This window comes from Cavia porcellus, unplaced genomic scaffold (genome assembly GCF_034190915.1).
Source record: "Cavia porcellus strain 051 isolate PalLab524CR breed Dunkin Hartley unplaced genomic scaffold, mCavPor4.1 scaffold_17, whole genome shotgun sequence".
Classification (NCBI taxonomy): Eukaryota; Metazoa; Chordata; class Mammalia; order Rodentia; family Caviidae; genus Cavia; species Cavia porcellus.
The window spans coordinates 12961840-12982801 of record NW_026947500.1 but is presented as its reverse complement, the minus strand read 5'-3'; the positions used below and the strand labels follow the sequence as shown (position 1 = coordinate 12982801).

The following is a 20962-nucleotide window of genomic DNA, read 5'->3' as shown; positions in this document are numbered from 1 at the left end:
ATTAAAATTAAAGAATGTAGAAAATACAATAAAAACACTATTCAAAAGAAAACTGAGGGGTTAGCTTAAATCAAAGTAGACTTCACATAGTAAAATATTCCAGGGCTAAAAAGAGACATTGCATAATTATAAACGGGTTAATTTACTGAGTACACAACAATCCTGAATACGTGTGCAACTAATAACAGAATTCCACTTGCATTAAACAAAAATTGATAGAACCACACAAATAAAAATTGTACTTGAAGCCAGATGTGGTGGTACATGTCTGTAATTCCAGCACTCAGGAGGCTGAGGCAGGAGAATCACTGTGAGTTAAAGACCAGCCTGGGCTACAAAGTGAGCTCAAGACCAGCCTGAACTGCACAGCGAGACCCTGTCTCAAAAAGATCAAATATATATATATATATATATATATATATATATATATATATATATTTAGGACTTCAAGTCAGTTGTTTTGCTCTGTTGCTCCAGTTATTGACAGAACCTGTAAAGTGAAAATTAGCAAAATTCTAGAACTGAGAAAGCACCATTAAACAATTAGATTGAATTGCTAATCATAGAAAGCACCCAATATTAGAAGAATATACATTTTCTTCAAGTGCACCAAGAAGGTGCACTTACATAGGCAAATTCCTGAGACATAAAATAAATCAAAATTTGGGGCTGGGTATTTAGCTCAGCGGCATAAGCGCCTGCCTTGCAAGTGCGTGGTCGTGAGTTTGATCCCTGGTACCAATAAAAAAAAAAAATCAAAAGTTTAGCAAATAGGAAGCGTACAATGTATGTTCTGTAAATATAGTAGAATTAAATCAAAATAAGCCTTGTAACCCTGAATTTTAGCTGATAAAATTAAAATAGACAAAGGTTTAGGTTCTAGGTTAAAATACAAGTGAATCTAAATTCTGGTTTAATTATTTCCATGGTTTGCAATTTGGAACAATTTATTAAATTTCTGGTTGCCTCTTTCTCTCTGTTTTGTTTTTTAATTTTTTAATTTTTTTGAGACAGGGTCTCACTTACGTAGCCCCTGACTGGCCTCAAACTCACTGAGATCCTCTTGTCTCACCCTTCTGAGTGCTGGGATTACAGGCATGCACCTTCTTGTTGGGAGCCCTTGAAGCTGGACATTAACCACATGTGCAAGTCTGGGGCATGGCTGTCCCAAGAACAAAGAGTGCCCCGGGAAAGCTGTGTGAAGACACTGCTTTAGCCCAGGGAGCACCTAGCCCAAGACAATCTGAACAGTGTGTTGCTAGGACAACAGGGTGTCACATGACATTAAGTTGCTAAAAGGTATAAATCAACGTCCCTACAGTGAAGGGCCAGTTCCTTTCCTCCCATCCAGGTAAGGGTTCCACCTGACCCCAGCTGACCCAGCTTTATCTCTTTATTTCCTCATCTTCTCATGGTCCTGCGCCCCAAGAAACTCAAGAGCCATGTGAGTCGCAACACCTTCTTTCTTGCGTGCTGGCTTGCTTGTTTTCTGTACTGAGAATTAGACTCACAGCCTGCACACCAAGCTCCATCCCCAGCCTTTTTTATTTTTCATTTTGAAACAGGGTCTTGCTAAGTCACTAAATTGTCCAGGCTGGTCTCTAACTTGCAATCCTCCTCCTAACCTTTCTAGTGCTGGGAATACAGATATGCACCACCACCTCCAGCTGGTCATTTCATTTTCTTATTTATAAAATGGCCACGATAAGTATACGTCACAATATTGTCAAGAAGTGCCTGTAATTCCAGCACTATATACCTATGATCTTGGTCCTCTGGGAGCCCGACAGAGTTTAGGGACAGAGTTTAAACCCAGCCAGGGCAACTTATTAACAAGCTACAGACCCTGTCTTGAAATAAAAGAGGACTGGAGATGTAGCTTAGTGTGTAGTCCTGGGTTGAATCCCCAGTACTGAAAAAACAGTACCTAGGATAGTCTCATCACCTGTATTCCTTAGCTATTATTAGGAAGAAATGCTTTACTCGGGGCATGATTACTGGCTACAAAGGCAGAAGTGGCTGTTTGATTTTAAACTAGTGAGAAATGTGATGGATACCTGCCCACGAATTCAAGTATAAATTAAATAACCCTTTTTATTTTGTACCAGGAATTGAACTCAGGGCCTTGCATTGCCAAGCAGGCCCTTGTGCCACTGAGCCACATCTCAGCCCTTAATTTAACATTTTATTTGAATGTAACCCATTTGTTATTGTGAAGACATTTTTATTGCGGGTGACACTGAGGCTTGATTCATGTTCCAAAGGTCAAACTTTGCCTGGCATCAGTACACTGTATATTTTGGAATTGATTTGTATAGTTACACCCTTCACAAACCCCTGTGACTGATTAATTTTGATGGTGAATGTGGGAACTAGGACTGAGAGAGAGGGAGGATTCATGTATTTAGTAAATCATTTTTCAGCGCCTATTTTGTAGCAAGCTCTCTCTTAGATAACAGGTAAACAGTGAGAGAATGGGGAAGAACAAGGAAAGGCAATACAGCGATTTATAAGCAATTCCAACCCTCAGTTTTGGAGATTATGACTGCTGAACTACTATTTAAAAATGAAAAAGAGCACTTCGAGCTCAGCTTCCCCTAGCAGTTGGTAGTCCTGTCCTCCCTGCAGGGGTTAAGGGGAGAGAATGGGCGTCTATGGACAGAGTTACTGGGCTGTGCGAGACAAGTGGTGTGGGAGACATCCTTCAGTACATTCACAATGGTGTCACTGCCCTGGAGATGAGGACACACTGTTACAGTTCAGCTCTCAGATCGTCTCTCAAATTCAGAGGTGCCAAAAGATCAAGAGTCCAAAATTGGGATCTTACTGGTCTTTCCGAGTGAGTATGCTGATCTGCTTTGTTAATAAGAATTTAATGAGTATTTCTCAAAAGCTTCTTTGAGAGGAGGTCTAGGATTATGAAAAGTAGACAAGAGTTTTATTGTAACATTGTTTTTCTTCAGAGACTCTAATGTTGTACTTTGTGGCTTTTAGTAATGTATAGGAAACAGAACAGGTGTCTTATGAAGCCATAAGAGACAGAGATAGAGCTCAACAGATGAAGTTTAAATAAAATCTTTTGGTCAGCATGTTTAAAAGTGGTTTCTAGATTAGGGAGGACATAAGGAGCTGGACTGAAAAGGAATTCAATGACTAAAATAACTGACTCTGACCATAGTAGGGAGAATGATTTTAGTTTTGGATATTTGAGCAAATGGTTACAGAAGACAAAAAGTTAAAATTAGCATGAGTATTATTGACTATTCTGGCAGGATTAGCAATTTGCTGTAAAGAAGCATTTAAATGTAGTAAGAAGCTTGAATCAGTTTCACCAAAGGTTTCAAGTAGCAATGTGAAATTCCTTCTTTATGGTAACTCTCCAAGGCTGTAAGAAACCCATGAATGAGACTGGTATAATTCTCCCGGATTGGCAGTGCCTCCTGGACCGTATGTGACTGAATAACAGAGAATAACTCTGTCCTAAAGAAAGCTCCATGACATTCTTAAAAATTAGAAGATTTTTAAAAGGAGATTAGAAGGTCCTAGTATGTGGTATTAGTTAAAATTCCACTGACTCTCATGGGTACATTCTTTCATGGGTACAAGAACTGGTAATGTAGATTATTAATTCCTTTCTTTTTTGAATGGATAATTGATGTGAAGCTCAGAGGAGTGAAGTGATTTATCCAAACTCAGATTACAAGTAAGTACAGTCTGAAAACTTCTCTCTTGGATTCTTCAGCTTCATTGGAATAGGACATAATTTGGATGTATCAACAATATCTATAAAAATATGTTGAGTGCAAAAAATCATCACAACTTTCCGAGATACCACTCCTATATGAGAGCAAGACATTTTATGTTGTGTGTGGGTAACATGCTGAGATCTTTTTCTCTGGCCTGGCAAATGTAAACAAATAATTACATTATTAGTTGCTATCAATGCATGGCATTTAAAGCTCTCATTTAAAAATATTTATAGATGGGATTATAATACTGAGTAGAAAAATTTGAAAATAGAAATGAGTCAAAGGAAAGATCACCTAATGGCTGGGGGTATAGCTCAGTGGCATAAGTGCCTGCTTGGCAAAGGCAAGGATGTGAGTTTGATCCTCAGTACCAAAAAAAAAAAAAAAAAAAAAAAAAAAAAAAAAAAAGAGAGAGAGAGAGAAAAGAAAGAAAAAAGATCATCTAATCTCACATTTTTTGTTGTTTGTTTTTTGTCTTTCTGAGGCAAGGTCTCACAATACAGTTCAGGCTGATCTTGAACTCACTGCAATTCTCCTGCCTCAGTTTCCCCAGTGCTGGGATTACAGGCATGTGCCACCATGCATGACTTTAATCCTGCAATTCTTGACCAGTAAATTTTAGTGCATCTTCCCAGTTTTATGTATAGTATACACAGATGGCTCCTAACTTATGATGGTTCAACTTACAATTTCCAGCTTTATAATGCTGAGAATGTTATACACATTCAGTACACACTTTGAATTTTGATTTTCTTCCAGACTAGCAAGCAGCTACAACTCCCAGCCACAAAATCGTAACGGGTAAAACAGGCACTATGACGTTCTATGTTGCTCAGCTGTAGTGATCACTAAGTTAGGGGCTTTAATATTTTGAACTTATATGAAATGATGAGGTTATCACCATATCCTAAGTCTGGAAGCATCTGTATGTTCATACATAATCATGTAAGTGATGTATGTTCATATAAACTGAAATATACACATAAAGTTAAACACACATATCGATAATCCATAGACTTGATGCACCTTTAAAATATATTTGTACATTTTAATTTAAATACATGCAATTAGGGGCTGGGGATTTAGCTCAGTGGCATAAGCACCTGCCTTGCAAGCAGGCAGTCGTGAGTTCGATCCCCGGTACTGATAAAAATGAAAAAAACAAAACAAAAAAAAACATGCAATTATATATTTGTATACATACACATAAAATAATAGAGATTGTTCTATTTATTCTGCTTATATACTGATTTTTGAGAATTTGTTATTGCCTCTTTCCATTTAATAAATATACTTCTACAACATGACTTATAACAACATTGGCAGACATTTTAGATTATTATGAACAATACTGAGACGAATATCTTTGTAATTACAAATTAGTCTAAATCTTCAATTTTTCCTTAGAGCAAATGTCAAGGAGTGAGTTTTGATCTACCTTGACTTCCAGAGAACTAAACATCCAGCAATGTGTGAGACCTTTGCTCCTCATACACATTAGCATGGAGCGTTTGCAGCTCATCAGCTGGCATTTATTGAAGTTCCTGTGCGCTCACGATTCTGTGCTCCTGAGGGACTTTTGTTCTAAGTGAGTGACTGACTGTGAGATACATGTGGTAGTCGAGTGACAGGCTGCAAGTTTTAAACAAGATAATGTACATAAGTCCCGTGGCAGTTTGTTTGCTGCAAATGCCAAGTACTTGGTAATTATTTATTACTGTTGGTTTAGCTTGGCATCTTCTCCTTCATCTTCATCAGGAATAGTCTTCTGTCGGCATCCAAATGGAGTACAATCTCCTTTGTGGCGCCTTTTTACATTTCTCCAACGATGATTTAGATCCCTTTTCTCTGCACGCACTGCACTTTACACACACTTCTGTTGTAAGTCACATCATATTGTAACATAATTATTCTTTTATCTCTTTGACTCTCTCAGTGCATTGCGAATGCCTGTGGATAAAGACCACGTCTTATCTCTGCCACGGCACTAAGCACAGGTCCTGACATATAGTAGCAACGCAATAAATGTTTGTTACATGAGTGAATGGATGAAAAGCAAACGGATAAAGATTTTGCTCTTCAAATGGGCGACTTATGACTTCTTTATGACTCCTCATCATAGGATTTAAGATATGGAAGAAAATGAATAAAGACCTCGTTTTTAGTTCCCTTGGAAGTTTGCAGTGGAATTAGGAAGCATGAGGCAGCTATGGAGAAAAGTGTGCTTGAGATGTCTCTAGAAGTTTCACCACAATACAGCAATTGTGATGGGAACGAGAGAGCTGTCTCTTCTACCTTGTGATAAAAGTAGATCATTGAAGAGGAGGGACTTGCCACATTGTCCCAGATTTCTGCGGGGATGTTTACCAGACTACATCTCTCTTACCTATTCCATGAGTGGCCCATTTTATATTGTTTTTCTACTCCTTGGACATAATGTGGTCAACTGTACCAAGTGGAATCAACCCATTTATTATACTGAATCAATTAGATTCTGTCCCTTAGTAATTAGGACTAAGAAGTCTTAGTATTCAGTAATTGATGCTGGAGCTAAACCTGAGAGGCCAAGTACGGTTTCAGGGTGGCCCTTTGGGCTATGAATATGGAGGAGCAGAATAAGCATTTCTACAGAAGAAGAAGAAAATCACAAATGTGCATAAAGAAGCAGAGTCAAGAAACTGTGTAATGCCTACAGAGGAAGAGGAGAAGGACATAGGGAAAGAAAGAGGGAAACAGCTTTTCAATTCTGGCTGTGGTTCCGTGTGAGGCCTGGTTAGGCCTTGAGCACATCCTAGATTAATTTCAGAAGTTTTCCGTTCTTGTTATTTGAATGGCATTTATTAGTTCCAATCTACGGAGTTTTGACCAAGGCAAGAGGGCTGTTTATTTTCCATGAATAATTGTGCTTTGAAGAATACTCTTGATTAAAAAAAAAGAAAAATACTACTGATGCTAGCAGGGTTTGAGTTTTGTTCCAGAAGGTGGGGTATCGCACCACTATTTTTGATGCTCAGTGAATAAACAGCTTTGCAGCCACGGGGTCAAATATTTTCTGTCTTGACTGTGAGATGGTTTTGGCCCTTTGCATACCCTGACGCAGCTCTGGAAGTCTCAGAATTTCTGCCCCAGTCTTACATCTCAGCACTTTGGTATAGCAAGAATTAGCATCCTTTGGGAGGCTGGAGATTTAGCTCGGCGGCATAAGCACCTGCCTTGCAAGCAGGCAGTTGTGAGTTTGATCCCCGGTACTGATAAAAAGAAAAAGGACAAAAAAAAAAAAAAAAAAAAAGTATTAGCATCCTTTGGATTGGAAACAGGCCATTGATGATATAAAGCACAGGCTGCAAGATTTGATAACTCTCTGAGGGAACATGTAAAAATACACCTTCAGGGTGACTTATCATTCAAACTTTTAAGAATGAGATGGACACTGTCAATAGTTACACCAGAGCACAGCCATAAAATAGACCTGTTCTGTTGGCAAACGAGGCTGTATTGTTACCATAACTCTGGGTGATTTGTAATGATTTACTTATACATTTAACTTATACAGGTCATAGAAACTGGTACTAATCTTTACTTGGGAGTATCCATATATTATGTTGTTTTAAAAACAAATCTTTATTCATTGTAGACAAAAATGAGAAGGCAATAAAAAATAACCTGTCGACTGCTTCTCAAGAATAGTGGTTAGTAATGTTTTGATGTATATCTTTTTGGGTTTTCTATTTATGTGTATGATATGTTTAAGAAAAAATTGTACTCTCTTGTACATATTCTATAAATTGTTTTTAAATGTATTTTTATGGCAACATCATTTTTAATGCTTATTTTATCATTTATGTGCCATAATTTGACAATATCTGTTCTCGGGCATTTAAGCTGTCTCTGGTTTTGCTAATTGTGTTTTAAAAGGCCTTTCATTTTCCTTTAGTATTTTTCCCTTTGAGATAAATGTGGGAAAATAGAGGTGGATTGTGTAGAGGACCATACACTCAGGGATCTCTCAGGTTAGAGATGAGTTGTTGACTCTATTCGTAAGTTTATTAAAGCTTTTTATCAGGCTACCAAATAAAATGCCAGCATTTTCTTCTTTTCAGGACAAAGAAGCATTTGAAAGCAGGGCCTGTGCACCCCCTTGTGTCACCTGGATGGAATGAGCTGCCTGAATTCCTTCCCTGCGTAAAGACCTTCCAAAGCTGAGGAGGATTTGGGTTTTGTACAAGACACTGTGGTGAAAATCAAGACATATACAAAGTGATTTATCAATTGTCTTCATATCCGCTGTGCACTTTGCTTTCATACCTGTAGGGAATTTTTATATTGTGAAGAGATCTTGACTTTTGAGTGGGTAATTAGGTAAGATTCTTTTTTTATTCTGGTCAGTCTTCACTATAGTATCATTTTGTATAACTAAGAGAGTTTTGGCTGCAACAAACTCATTGAAGAAAATTCAGAAAAGTGCATAATAATAAAGAGATAATTGTTAACAGTGGATACACTTTTTCTGGTAATTTCTCTGCATATATAAGCACATACATTATTGTATAAATCACATAGTGGATGCTATATTATTTTAGGGGTTATCTTCTTGCTTTTAAATATTTGACATTTTACTGTACGAAAGACAAATTACAAATCTTTCATTCTCACCACAAATCTCTAGTACTTTATAATGAGAGGTAAACTCTTGATAAATGCTAATTAAACTACTGAATCTCACTATATTGTACTGTTTTCATAATCATTTCCCTGCTATTTGCCTTCTAGTTTGTTCACTGCTGTTATCACTTAGGGATCAGCTTCTCTGTGGGTAAATATTTTTCCACCTTTCTGCATAGGAGCTTTGTCAAATGCAGTGATTAGCTCAAAGGGAATAAGGAGCATATTGAGTCGCCAGACTGCTTTCCAGCATATGCGGACATCAGCCGGCCTGTGGTAGACGGCACACCTACAATACAGCTGAACTATATTCCAATCCTTGTCCTTTGACACCACTCTGCTGCCTCTCTATTAGTCTGGTTAAATATGTGGTTGAACAGTGATAATCTGAAGATTTCCATTAATTAATTCTGATCTACCAAGTCTGTAATTCTAGCACAAAAAGAAAAGGCTAGTTTAGTAGGGCTTTAACCTTAAACCTTACAAGGCCACTCTAACTCATGACAACAGAGCCACCATTAGCACAGATGATGCCTTTGCATGAAGTAGAAAAAGATGACTGTTCTCCAAGACATTTTAATGACCCAGGTAAGAAAATTATTCTGATAAATTCATCTATGAATATAGAGGTGTGAACTGCACACTCTGTAGTCATAATGCACAAAGCCTGAGTGACTGTATTTTCTAAGCCCCGAGCATCCTCTATTCAATCCAGCATGGAGCTGTGTGAGGATACAGTATCAGGCTAGGTAAACTGTGTTTTCTAGAAGCCCCTTTTTGAAAATTGTAGCAGCCTTCATCTTTCTGTTATTCCGGCTATTCTCCAGGGTCCCTTTAATTTTTTCTTACTAATGTTTTCATTGTTCTGAAATCTTGTGTACAATTTCTACTCTGGGATTATACATCTTGTCTGAGAGTGATGGTGGAAAATAGTCATTTTATAATAAAATTATTTCTCTTCAAAATACATATAGCTATGATTTAATATATGCAAAAGCAAGATCCATAAATATAAATGTATTTTTCTTTTTTGGTGTCAGGGATCAAATTCATGACCTCGTGCCTGCCAGGCAAGCACTGTGCCGCTGAGCTATATCTTCCATCCTCACGTGTATATTTTTGCTTAAAATAACTTTTAGAAGATAAATGTACTCCGTGTTTTCTCAGTAAGGGAATGTCTATGTACAGGCCATTAGATTATTTGGCCCTTTGTGAGATGAGTTTGTGTCCATTTACAGAGCATATCTGACGTTCAATTTTGACATCTCAGCTTCCGAATGAAAACTTGTGACTATAAGTGGGGGTATTTTTATTATTGAAAAAATTCTCTGTAAATATTTCATCTGTGTCCTGACAAGTTGAACGTTCTGAGAACAGCTGTACATTGATTTTAATTATTGAAACATTGGTGAAGTACTTCTATATTGAAAGAAAAAAATTGGAAAGACATTTTATTTCTCCTAACATTTTACCCTGCAGACACACAAAAATGCCTTTCACCGAAAGCAGATTTTTCTCCTCTATTTTGTTCTACTGCTGCCACCTAGAGTCAAAGTGAAGCAAAGGATGGTGACCTCAAGCCAGCCACAAGGAACCCAGATCCAACCAGAGGCGGGACCTCGAGGGAGTTTCCTCCGGAGGTCAGCACTGCAGCACTCCCCAGGGATCTGCAGGCCCAGGGGACCCTGCGACAGGTTCCAGGAATAGTGAGCATTTGTCTGGAGGCTTTTCTGCTTTCTCCTTTTTGCTCCCATTTCTTTCCTTGGCATTTTGACCTTGGGGCTCCTGGGCTGAGTAAGCTGTGTTCATTGCCTTCCCATCCAAACGTGTTCTCTAGACCGGATCAGCTAAGTGTATTCTTACTGGGTCTGAAGGATAAACCGAGTAGGCATTGGGTTGTTTTGTGGGTATTTTGGGCTGAGTGCTACGGCAAACAAAACTCTTGTTGAGGCTTGGACTCCAATATAATAGTGCTCAGAGGTGTTGGGCCTGCACGAGGGACTGACGGCTTCCTTGTGGAAGGGAGTTCTCACTCTGGTAGTACTGGTCTGATTACCTCCAGAATGGCTTGCTCTCCTGGAAAGAGCCTGCGCAGGCTCCTTCCCTTTCTCTCCCATGTGCCTTGTTCCACACAGAACTTCTTTCTCTTTCTGTTTGCCAGCCATGAGCTAAACCACCACATGGCTTCTCTAGAAGCTAGAAGGATGTTAGTGCCATCTTTGTGAACCTCCGTGTCTCTAAAACTGTGAGCCAAAATAAAATCTCTGTCCTTTATAATCTTTCTAGCCTCAAGTGTTTTTGCTAGGGCAGTGCAAAACTGACTGAGAGAGTGAGCTCCCAGGCATTTTTCATCTGTTTCTAGGTAAGTACAGTTCATGCATTCATGTCCAAGCAATTTTTCTTTTTTTAGGATTTACTGATCTTACTTGCCCTGTATCTGGCTGCCACAAAGACTTGTTAAGTCCCCAGTAATGGCATCATGTGGGACTTCAGTGCCACCCACTGGAAAGACCTGCTAGGTAGGAGGGCTCTCTCTGACGTCCCTGATGTGTTCCTAGTCTTACAGCAATGGTTTCATTATCTGTCTGTCTCCACTAGGTTATTAGCCCTCTGAGGCAGTCAATATTTTTTATAGCTTTTATATTAAAATTCTGTTTTCAAGAGAATTTAATGTGAAATGTTACATAATTGTGTAAATTCAGGCAAGTAAAGCAGTGCATAGTTCAAACTGTTGCATAGTTATACGACTTGCACTTGCTATTACTGTTGGCATCATTGTCACCTAAACCATACCTATTATTAGGTGGCATGTTTGAACAAACTATAATGAATTTCTTAAGTGCAGGCACGCCACCAGCATTGGAGCTGTGATATACTTCTTCTCAGCATGTCGTGCTTAAATATATGGCTAGTTTGAGGATAACAATAGCTGAATAATTGTTCTAAGTGAAGCAAATAGTAGAACCACAACAACAAACAAAAGGGAACTAAAGTCAGGCCAAGTATAAACCTTAAACATAGAAAAAGCAGGTCTGGGCTTGCAACCTATTGGTTGAGTACTTGTCTTGTGTGTGTGAATCCCTATGTTTGATTGCCAGCATTGGGGAGGGGGGATATTTATCATTGATAAGTAACAGTGTCAGACAGGCCATGTTAGTTTAGTGAATGATGTGTAAATCAGTGGGACAATAGCCACATAACACAGGAGTCCTAAGGAGTGGCTACAGGTTAGCTAAAAAAAATAATGTCTGCGGGGTCAGAATTTCTTAGTAACCACAAATATACACAGTGAAGGTAATGTTCATTGATAATATAACCTTTTTTTTTTTTTTTTTTTGAGACAGGGGCTTGCTTGGTATCCCAGGCTGGCCTTGAACTCACAGCAATCCTCCTGCCTTTTTCTCTGGAGTGCTGGGATTACAGGCTTGGATCATAACACCCAGCAATAGCATAATCTTCGACTATGAGGTACCACTAGAAAAAAAAAAGTCCAACTGATCTAAGTTTAGTAATGGCTAAAAGGCAACATTAATCAGACTTTTTCTGAGGGCCTATTATTGGTACCGATTTAAATAGATCACCACCACAAAGCTCTTCTTTCTTCTAGCCGAATATGGTAGTACACACCTGTAATCCAAGCACTTGGAAGGCTGAGGCAGGAGGATTGCTGTGAGTTTGAGAGCAGGCTGGGCTGCAAAGTGAGCTCAAGGCCAGCCTGAACTGCACAGCAAGACCCTGTCTCAAAAAGACCAAGAAAAAAAAAGGTTTTCTTTCTTTTTCTTTCAAGTATCTATGAAAGTGATGTAAATTATCCTTTCATAGATTTATTATATTTGTATTGTATTATCCATCTTTTAAAAGGCATAACTTTCTAGCCATAGCCTAAGCCCTGCTTTTTTATTTCTCATTTTATTTCTAATGTATTCTAGAAAAAGATATTTTAACTTTACCATTCTATTTTCTTTTCAACACTAATATTTTCATTTTGTTCTCCCTCTCTCATGTTTTTGGTTTTTTGAGACAGTCTCACTATGTAGCTCAGACTGGCCTTGAACTCACTATGTAACCCTCACAGTGATCCTCCTGTCTCAGCCTTCAAGTGCTAGGTTTACAGGTGTGCACCATTACCATTATTTTTGAAGATGTTCAATTACGTGCACTTTACCAACACCTATTGTCTATTCTCATTTTACTTAATTTCCTGTAGAATTTAAAGCTTGGCCTTTTCTGTTTGTCATGGTTTATGTCAGTGGCCCCCAAACCTCATGGAATTGTGGACTGGACCAGATCTAGCGTTTGTAATTGGTTCACTGTCTAGTGCTCGGATTGGTGGTGTGAGTGTTTCACCCGCCCAGGGGTGGAGCCAGGATATGATGTAATGATGGGAAGAAGGCGGGTCTCTCTCTATTATGGGTTGGGCCTTGCTGTTTGCAGTGGCCATGAATGGCTGCACCATCATGCCAAGGTGCTCCGGAGCCAGCTGAGGATGGACTGAAACCTCCAACCTGTAAGGAATAAACCTTTCCTTTCTTCATTTTTGGTTTTGGGTATTTTGTCCCAGCAATGCGAGAAAAAAGTAACTAAGACACTATTTCTTTTGAAAAAGTATTTTTAGTTGTCTCTTGCTGTAACATATTCATTTTCCTACTCACTCATTTGTAGTAAACGTACTACAAATCCAGATGTTGGTGTGCCAGGACTCTGGCCAGTCCCATTGCCTTCTTATCTTGACTATTTCCTTAAGTAATTGCATACAGGGGCTGGAGATTTAGCTCAGCGGCATAAGCCCTGCCTTGCAAGCAGGCAGTCGTGAGTTCAATCCCCGGTACCAATAAAAAGGAAAAAGATTAAAAAAAAAAAAAAAAAAAAAAAGTAATTGCATACAGTATTTCCACACGATGGCTTTAAATATTATCAATACCCTGGCAACTGCCAACTTTTATTCTCCTAGCGGGACTTCTTTGATGTGCTTCCGCTCACAGGGAACACATAGCCTCCTGGATACCGATGGATATCGCTGACTCACTGTGACCAAGGAAGGATTATTCTCTCCCTCCTACTCCAAATCTGATTCTCTCTGTGGTCTTGCAAGCGGTCCTGTGATCTGCTGATTTCTTGTATCCCAAACCTAGGTAGTTACCTCTAATTGCTCTTTTTCTTCATCTTCTTAGTATTTCCTTCAAAATATATCTGCATCACATTATTAAAAATAATTTCAATGATTAGCATGGTATTAAAAATTCTCCTCTCACCTAATATCTGTTGTCCAGGCAATCATGCAATCCTTTCAAGATCTAACCAATGTACATGTTTTTTCTCTTTGTGAATACATCTAGAGACAGCCTCATACCCAAACATATTCTCAAATAGTCTATTTTATGAACATACTGGTTTTTCAGTACCAGAGACTGACATAGGACCTAGTGTGTATACACAGTTCTAAGGCTTGCTTTACTTAAGGGATGTTAAAGATTGTTCCATGCCAATATGGAAAGAATTTCCTTTTGTTTTGTGACTACGTATGCCCGTGTAAATGTCCACACTACAGCCAAGGATACTTGGGAGGCTGACAGGTAGAAAGATTGCTTGAGCTGAGGAATTTGAGGTTGGTCTGTGTAACAGTGATATATGCTCCTTCTCTTGCCCTCAAAAGATTGCATTATAATTTACTTCATTTGTGCTCTCTGGGGACATTTGATTTGTTTTCAGTAACTTCTTATTAGAAAAAATGATGTTAATAACCTCTTGTATATGTCCTTTTGTACATTTAGGAGTGTATGTTTAGGATATATTTCTATAATTAAAGATGTGTACCAGCTCTTTGCACAATGATACTAAATTCTTCTGTAGTGACTGTTCCTTAAATCATGTTTGAAAGTGACCATTTCCTCATACCACCTTCAACAGTGTTAAAATTTTTTAACCCTTGCTAGATAGTTGAAATATTGCATCACAACATAGTATTAATATGCATTTCTCTGTCTCTGTCTCTGTCTGTCTCTGTTTTTGTCTCTGTTTCTCTCTTAGTGCTGGGAATCAAAGTAAGGAGCATTCTATCACTGAGCTGTATCCCCAGCTCTCTATTCATTATCAAATTTTGGTTTTTACAGTTTGAGAGAGGATCTTGCTAAATTGCCCTGGAAGGACTCTCAAACTTGTGATTTTCCTGCTTTTGTCTCCCTCACTTCTGGAATTATAGGTATTCCTACCTTGCTTGGCTGCATTTTTCTTGTTAAATGAAGAAATAAACATCTTTGCAAATTTTAAAGAGCCATTTAGCTGGGTGTAGTAGTGCATGCCTATAATCTCAGCACTCTGGGAGAGGCAGGAGGGAATCCCAGTGTGAACCCAGCCTGGGCAGGTTAGTGCCTTAGTGAGACTGTTTCAAGGAAAAAATAAAGAAGAACCATTTGTGTTTAATTTAAATTGTTGTATTCTTTGCATATTTTTTCTCTTGTATTTATTTCTTTTTCTTAGAGATTTAGGGAGCTTTAATATGTATTTTGGCATTTATTATTTTCTACTGATCTGAGTTACAGCTTTTTTCTAGTTTATTGTTTATGCTTTGTTGAACCTGTATTATATTCTCTTTTTATTTATTCATAAAAGTATAATAAATTTTTTAAAAATTTGAAATTTTCAAGCTTATTAATGTTCCTTTAATGACTTCTGCATTGTAAAATATAAATTGACCATCCTTCCTCTGCAATTAAATTCCAATGATTTCTTATCACTCTTTAGAGCTTCTTCTTCTTCTTCTTCTTCTTCTTTTTTTTTTTTTTTGGGGGGGGACAGGATCTCACTATGGAGCTCAGGCTGACCTCAAACCTCCTGTGATCCTCTTGTCTCAGCCTCCTAAGTCTGGGATTACAGTCATGAGCTTCCATGCATGGCAGGGCCTCTGTTCTTGTACTTAAACCTCTACTTCATCTGAAATATATTTCAGACCAAAATGTGAAGAAGGAATTAAGATGTACTCTCCACTTGAACCATCCCTAAATAGATATTCACATGACTCCCTTGCTCCGTTTTAATCTGCTGACTTAAGATACCACTTTTATCATACATTAAATTTCTTTATGCTTTTTGGTATATTTCTAGATTTTCTTTTCTATCTTTCTGAGATGTATGTTTATTTATGTATAAATACAGCATTTGTTTTGTACTACAAACTATCAGGAAGGGCTAGTCTTCCTCCTCACGTTTTTTTTTTTTAATTGTCTGTTTCTGCTTCTCTATTTTCTTTAATGAAATTTAGCTTATTTTGTTAAACACCTTTGTCATTTCTTGTTGGTTTGCATTTTATTGAATGTCTCATTTTGGGAGATTTAAATATTTTTTTCTAAATTCAATATTCATGTCTTGGAACATGGTCTGGCAAAGCATCTGTACATGCTTTCTGTTATTTTCTGTTATGGCTTGAGCATGGGTGTCCACTCGAAGCTTCATGCAGCCATAGAGGTGGGCTTCTTCAGTTTGTGCATGACCGTGGTACAATGCTGGGACTATGGGTGTGAGTGCCACACCCAAGTAGATGCGGCCTACATACAAAGTAAGGTACAGAAGGAGTCTCCTCTGTGTGCTTCTCCCCCTTTTGCTCTTGTTGCTTGTGTGGTTTTCCACTGCTATGAACTGTTGCCTGCTGCTGTGTGTCACTGTGTGGAACCAGCTACTTATGGACTGAAACCACATACTGTGAGCTAAATAAACCTTTCCTTTCTTCATTTTGGAAGTCAGGTGTTTTGTCTCAGCAATGAGAGAAAAGTAACCAAGATAGAATTTGGTACCAGAAGTGGGGCTTTTGCCAGGTGGTTCAAGAGCTTCTCATAATGGCTTGTGGGAAGAGTTTGGAAAGATTTGGAGATGTTGCCTGAAGGAGTAGAGCTGGAACACCTTAGGATGTTTGCATGAGATATTCTGGTCAGAGCTTAGAAAACCAGAAAGCTGATAGAAATCCTTCTGGTAAAGACTGGGCTCAGGAGGTTTCTGCTGAAAAGGACTGCATTGGGTGCTGGACTATAGGTAATGTAGGCTTGGCAGAAAGTTTGTCTGCATTTTGCTCATGTCTAGAGACTTTGCCTGAGACTGAGATTAAGGGCAGTGGACTACTTGATCTGGCAGAAGAAACTTCAAGGCAGTCGAATGTTGAGGTGGTGGCATAGCAAGTATTGGGGGCTTTTAGCCAGATTTATGTTGTGAATCAAGAGCTAAAAGCCCAGCAGGATGATTTAAAATGTGAGTTTGGCCAAAAAGAAAGCTCCTGTAAAGCTGTGGACTATAAAGATAGACCTGAGATATCGATTTCTGAGAAGGAATAGGAGAGTAGAAAAGGCGGAAAGTGTTGGCAGGTATCCACCCTTTGCAGCCTCAAAATTGCAAAAGTGAAAGACTTTGCTCTGAAGAGAAAGCTGCGGAGTGCTATGTTCCAGAATGGCAGTGAAGGATAGAGACTTTTGCCTCAAAATCAGGTTCAGAGTGCCCAGTGATCTAGGCACTCAATTACAGCCAAGAGTGGGGAAAGCTTGGCTACTGTTCTAACTGTCATCAGACTTCAGCATCATTCATGTGGGCTTTGGCTTTAGATGCATACAGAATGCAAGAGTTCTGAGGTTAAAAAGGCTTCTATCTTGATTTCAGAAGGCCTGGGAGACCAGGCGGTGTGCCCCTGAGAAGGCAATGTGTACAGCTGTGAGTGTGAAGCCAAAGTTACAGTGGAGAACCCAGATGTTTGGAGAAGCCAAAAGTGTGTATCATTTAAGGTAACCTTCAAGGAAAGGACAAAGCTAGCCCAAGAGAGAAGCCCTGGGAGCTACAACCACCATAAGTGCCATGAGGAGTTCAGTCACTCAAACCCTTTTGAGCTTACAACCAGATTGCTTCAGATGCAGATCATCAGACTCTGGGACTTAATGTTTGCCCTGCTGGATTTTGGACTTGCTTTGGTCCTTTTCCTTTGTATCTCCTTATTTGTTCCATTTGGAATGGTAACGTTTATTTTGTGCCATTGAATGTTGTAAGTATTTAATTTTGTGTTCATTTGTACAAGGTGTTAAAGCTAAGTTTGTCTTAGATCTTGGAGGAGATTTGGGACTTGAACTTTTCAGCAGTGTTGAAACTGTTAAGACGGACTTCCGGGAGAACATGGCGGACAGATAACAGCAACTACCAGAGGCTCTCTGAAAGACTCGGCTCAGAAGCCAGGAATGGTGCGGACTAAGGAGACATAAGCAGGTGGAGATATGCTCTGCTGACTCAGGAACGAACTGGGCTGAGAGAAGCCAACTTAGAATGCAGTCCTGGTGCTAAAACAGGAACAGAAAAGACTCGGTGTGGAGGCTCGAACCGCGCCATTGTAAGCCGCGATTTGGGTTTCCGGCCGCGCGGCGGCTGGCTGCCTCTACAGCGGCTCGGCAAGGGGAGAGACGCGCAGAAGCTCTGAGAACGGCAATCTGCGAACGGCAGGGAGGCGTGCACTGACTTGTGGTGAGGTGAGTGAGAGAAACTGACACTCTACCACAGTTTGACTCCAGCAGAGGACTTTCTGGGTCCGAGCAGTCCTGCGGGAGCAGGGCGCGGTGGCGACTCCAGCCACACATCCCCCTCTCGGGCGGGATTGGTGAAAAGTGCCTGGCCTGCCTGACGCTGCCGGCGGACCTGGTAGGCTGTCCCAACCCAGATCCCAGAGCCTGACGGTGGCCGGGAGAGGAGACGCGTAGGCTGCCTGGTCCGTAACTCCCTGGTGCGCAGCGGTGAGTGGGAACACCTAGCTGGCGCAATTCGATCAGGCTGTGGCTGACTGGGAGAGAAGCTGGGCCTCTTATATAAGCTTGCATATATAAGGAACAGAGAAGAAGAGGCAGAATGGGAAGAGGCAGCAACAAGAAAGGCTCCTCGGCCCCCAATTCTGAGAAACAGGCAATAGCAGACACCGCACCAATACACATAAGGCACCATATAGAGAGCCTCATAGACCAATTCAGGAATGAAGTTATCAATGACCTGAAGCTAGAAGTATGCAGAATAGTTAGAGAAATGCTAAGTACCACCCAAGAAAAAACAGGTGGTGGAATGGAAGAACAGAAAAAAAGGGGAGAATTGTTTGATGGAGAAAACAGAGAAAGCATAGAATACGTGAAGCAGGTTCAAAGGGACTACCAAGATACTAAGAAGTCTATAGAAGACTGGCATAACAGCTTGAAAGAAACTAAGGACAGACTATCTGAACTGGAGGGCAGACTTGTAATATGGGAGAATGAAATGAAAAACTTCTTAAAAATAACAAAGAAACAAACAGCAATAATACAAAGACAAGAAGATGATAAGAGGATCCATAACTTAAGGATTAAGAACATAAAAGAAGAAGTAGGGACACAAACAAGTGAACTACAAAAGCTATTCACAGAAATAATCCAGGAGAATTTTCCTAATTTAGCAAAGGGTAAAGATACTCAGATGTATGAGGCATACAGGACCCCAGCTACCTACAACCCAAACAGAACAACACCCAGGCATATAATAATAAAAATTCCAGAAATTCAATACAAGAACAGAATATTAAAAGCTGTCAGAGACAAGAAACAGACCACTTACAAGGGAACACCCATCAGAATTACAGCAGATTTCTCTGCACAAACCATCAAATCACGAAGAGCATGGGGGGAAATAATTCAAGCTTTGAAAGATAATAATCTCCAGCCAAGATTGAGATATCCTGCACAACTGTCCCTGGAAATTGATGGAAAAACAAGGTGCTTCCAGGATAAAGAGGAACTGGGGGAATTTGCAACCACCAATTCAACTCTACAGAGAGTATTGCAGGATATTCTAAAAAAAGAAAAATACAAAGAATCCAGAAATAATGGCAGAGAGGCCACAGCGAATGGAGCAGAGAACAAAATGAAGAAGACAAACTGACAGCTACTGACAGAAAAAGAGCTTAACAGAAATGAGGCAGAGAAGATTGGATGATAGGAACAGCTATTTTGGAGAAAATGACATCTTAATAGGTAATACTGATTTAGTATCATCTTGTTTTGAAGTCTCATCTAGCTTTTGTCCTTCTGTCTCCAATGGTCTAAATAGGCTGTATCTTATTGGATTTTATTATGTATGATAGTATAAGCAAAAACCTTTTAAAGACAAGGAGATTATACAGAAACCATTGTTCATTTTCTGTTAGTCGATTCTAAATACTCTGTAATGCTGTCATTCTCTTGAATGGTTTTACATTGTTTTGATATACTTAATGCTACAGTATACGAAGTTGTACTCAAGGATTTCAAAGAAAGAAACAATATGGTAACTACTTTTAGGTTAGGATTATCTGGTGGTGAAACACTATTCTGCTTAAATGGTTATGTTTTGATCTGCGCTGTTTCGTTGTTATGCCCTCTTTTATCTCAATCTCCACTCCATTATTTACTTTTTTATCTTTATCCTTTTAATTAAAGAAAAAAAATAGCAGGATATATTATAGTAACCCACTTTGACTTTTCATTACCTTGATTTAAAGCCCTGTATTACTCTCACCATCTGGTTTTTAACTGATGTTCCCCTATTCTGTTTTGCTGGATAGTATCAGGTTCGAAAGTTTAGGCATCAGCTGTGAAGATAATGAGATTCATTATGACGCCCATTCTTGTTGACTTTTATCTACTTTTGAAGACCTACAATGTCTCCAATGTTTTGGTTTTGTCTGTTTTATTCTTTACTGTTTTGTTCAATTGTATTATAACTAATGATATAGGCAATTCTATTAGAGATAGCAGGAGGCATTATGGTAACCATTGTTGATCACCTTGTATTATGTTTTTACATTATCTATAATGTCCACCCTTTTGACTTGACCGATTCTGTTCTGTTATGTCACATTTGGTTTTACTCTCTTCCAAAAAAGTAATAAGAACCGTGGGAGCAATGAAACCCAAAATGTGTAATAGTCATGGTACAAAAGAGAGGAAAAGAAAGTGCTCCAAACTATATAACTGCATGTATATTTAAGTGTATAAGATAGAAAATGATATCACAGAGTTTTATTGGATCAATGAACAGAACTGTTTGCAGTATCATTGATGGAATGTCCACTTTACAAGCTTTAATTTTGTGACTTGAACAATTATTTCTAAGATGACAATATGTAATCCATTAACTAGTGATTTCCTACTGTTCATTTTTTTTCTGTAAATCTGTATAACTTGTACCCTTTCCCTGCTTTTTTTTTTCTTTTCTCCTTAAATAAAATTAAAAAAAAAAAAAACTGTTAAGACTTTGGCAACTCTTGAAGATGGACTAAATGTCTCTTGCTTAAAAGGATGTGCACAAGTGTTTGGGGGACCAGGAATGGAATGTTATGGTTTGTATTTAAATGTCTTCTCCAAAGCCTCGTGCGGTCATGGGGGATGGGCTTCTCAAAGGTGGCTGAGTCTGGCACTTGTGATTGGCTCACTGTCTAGGGCTGGGACTGGACATGTGAGCGTTTGCTGCACCCGTCCAGGAATGGGTAGCTGGCATACATTATAAAGGAGTGAAGGAGGTGTGCTTCTCCCCTTTTT

The 20962-nt window shown here is 39.1% G+C and overlaps 1 long non-coding RNA gene across 1 annotated transcript; it reads left to right on the top strand.

Moving 5' to 3' along the window:
* The first annotated feature begins 2378 nt into the window (after positions 1–2378).
* On the top strand, positions 2379–9378 carry LOC106027176 (uncharacterized). Its single transcript, XR_001200737.2, has 2 exons — positions 2379–2839; positions 7850–9378. It is a non-coding gene; the product is annotated as an uncharacterized LOC106027176 (long non-coding RNA).
* The last annotated feature ends 11584 nt before the right edge of the window (positions 9379–20962 follow it).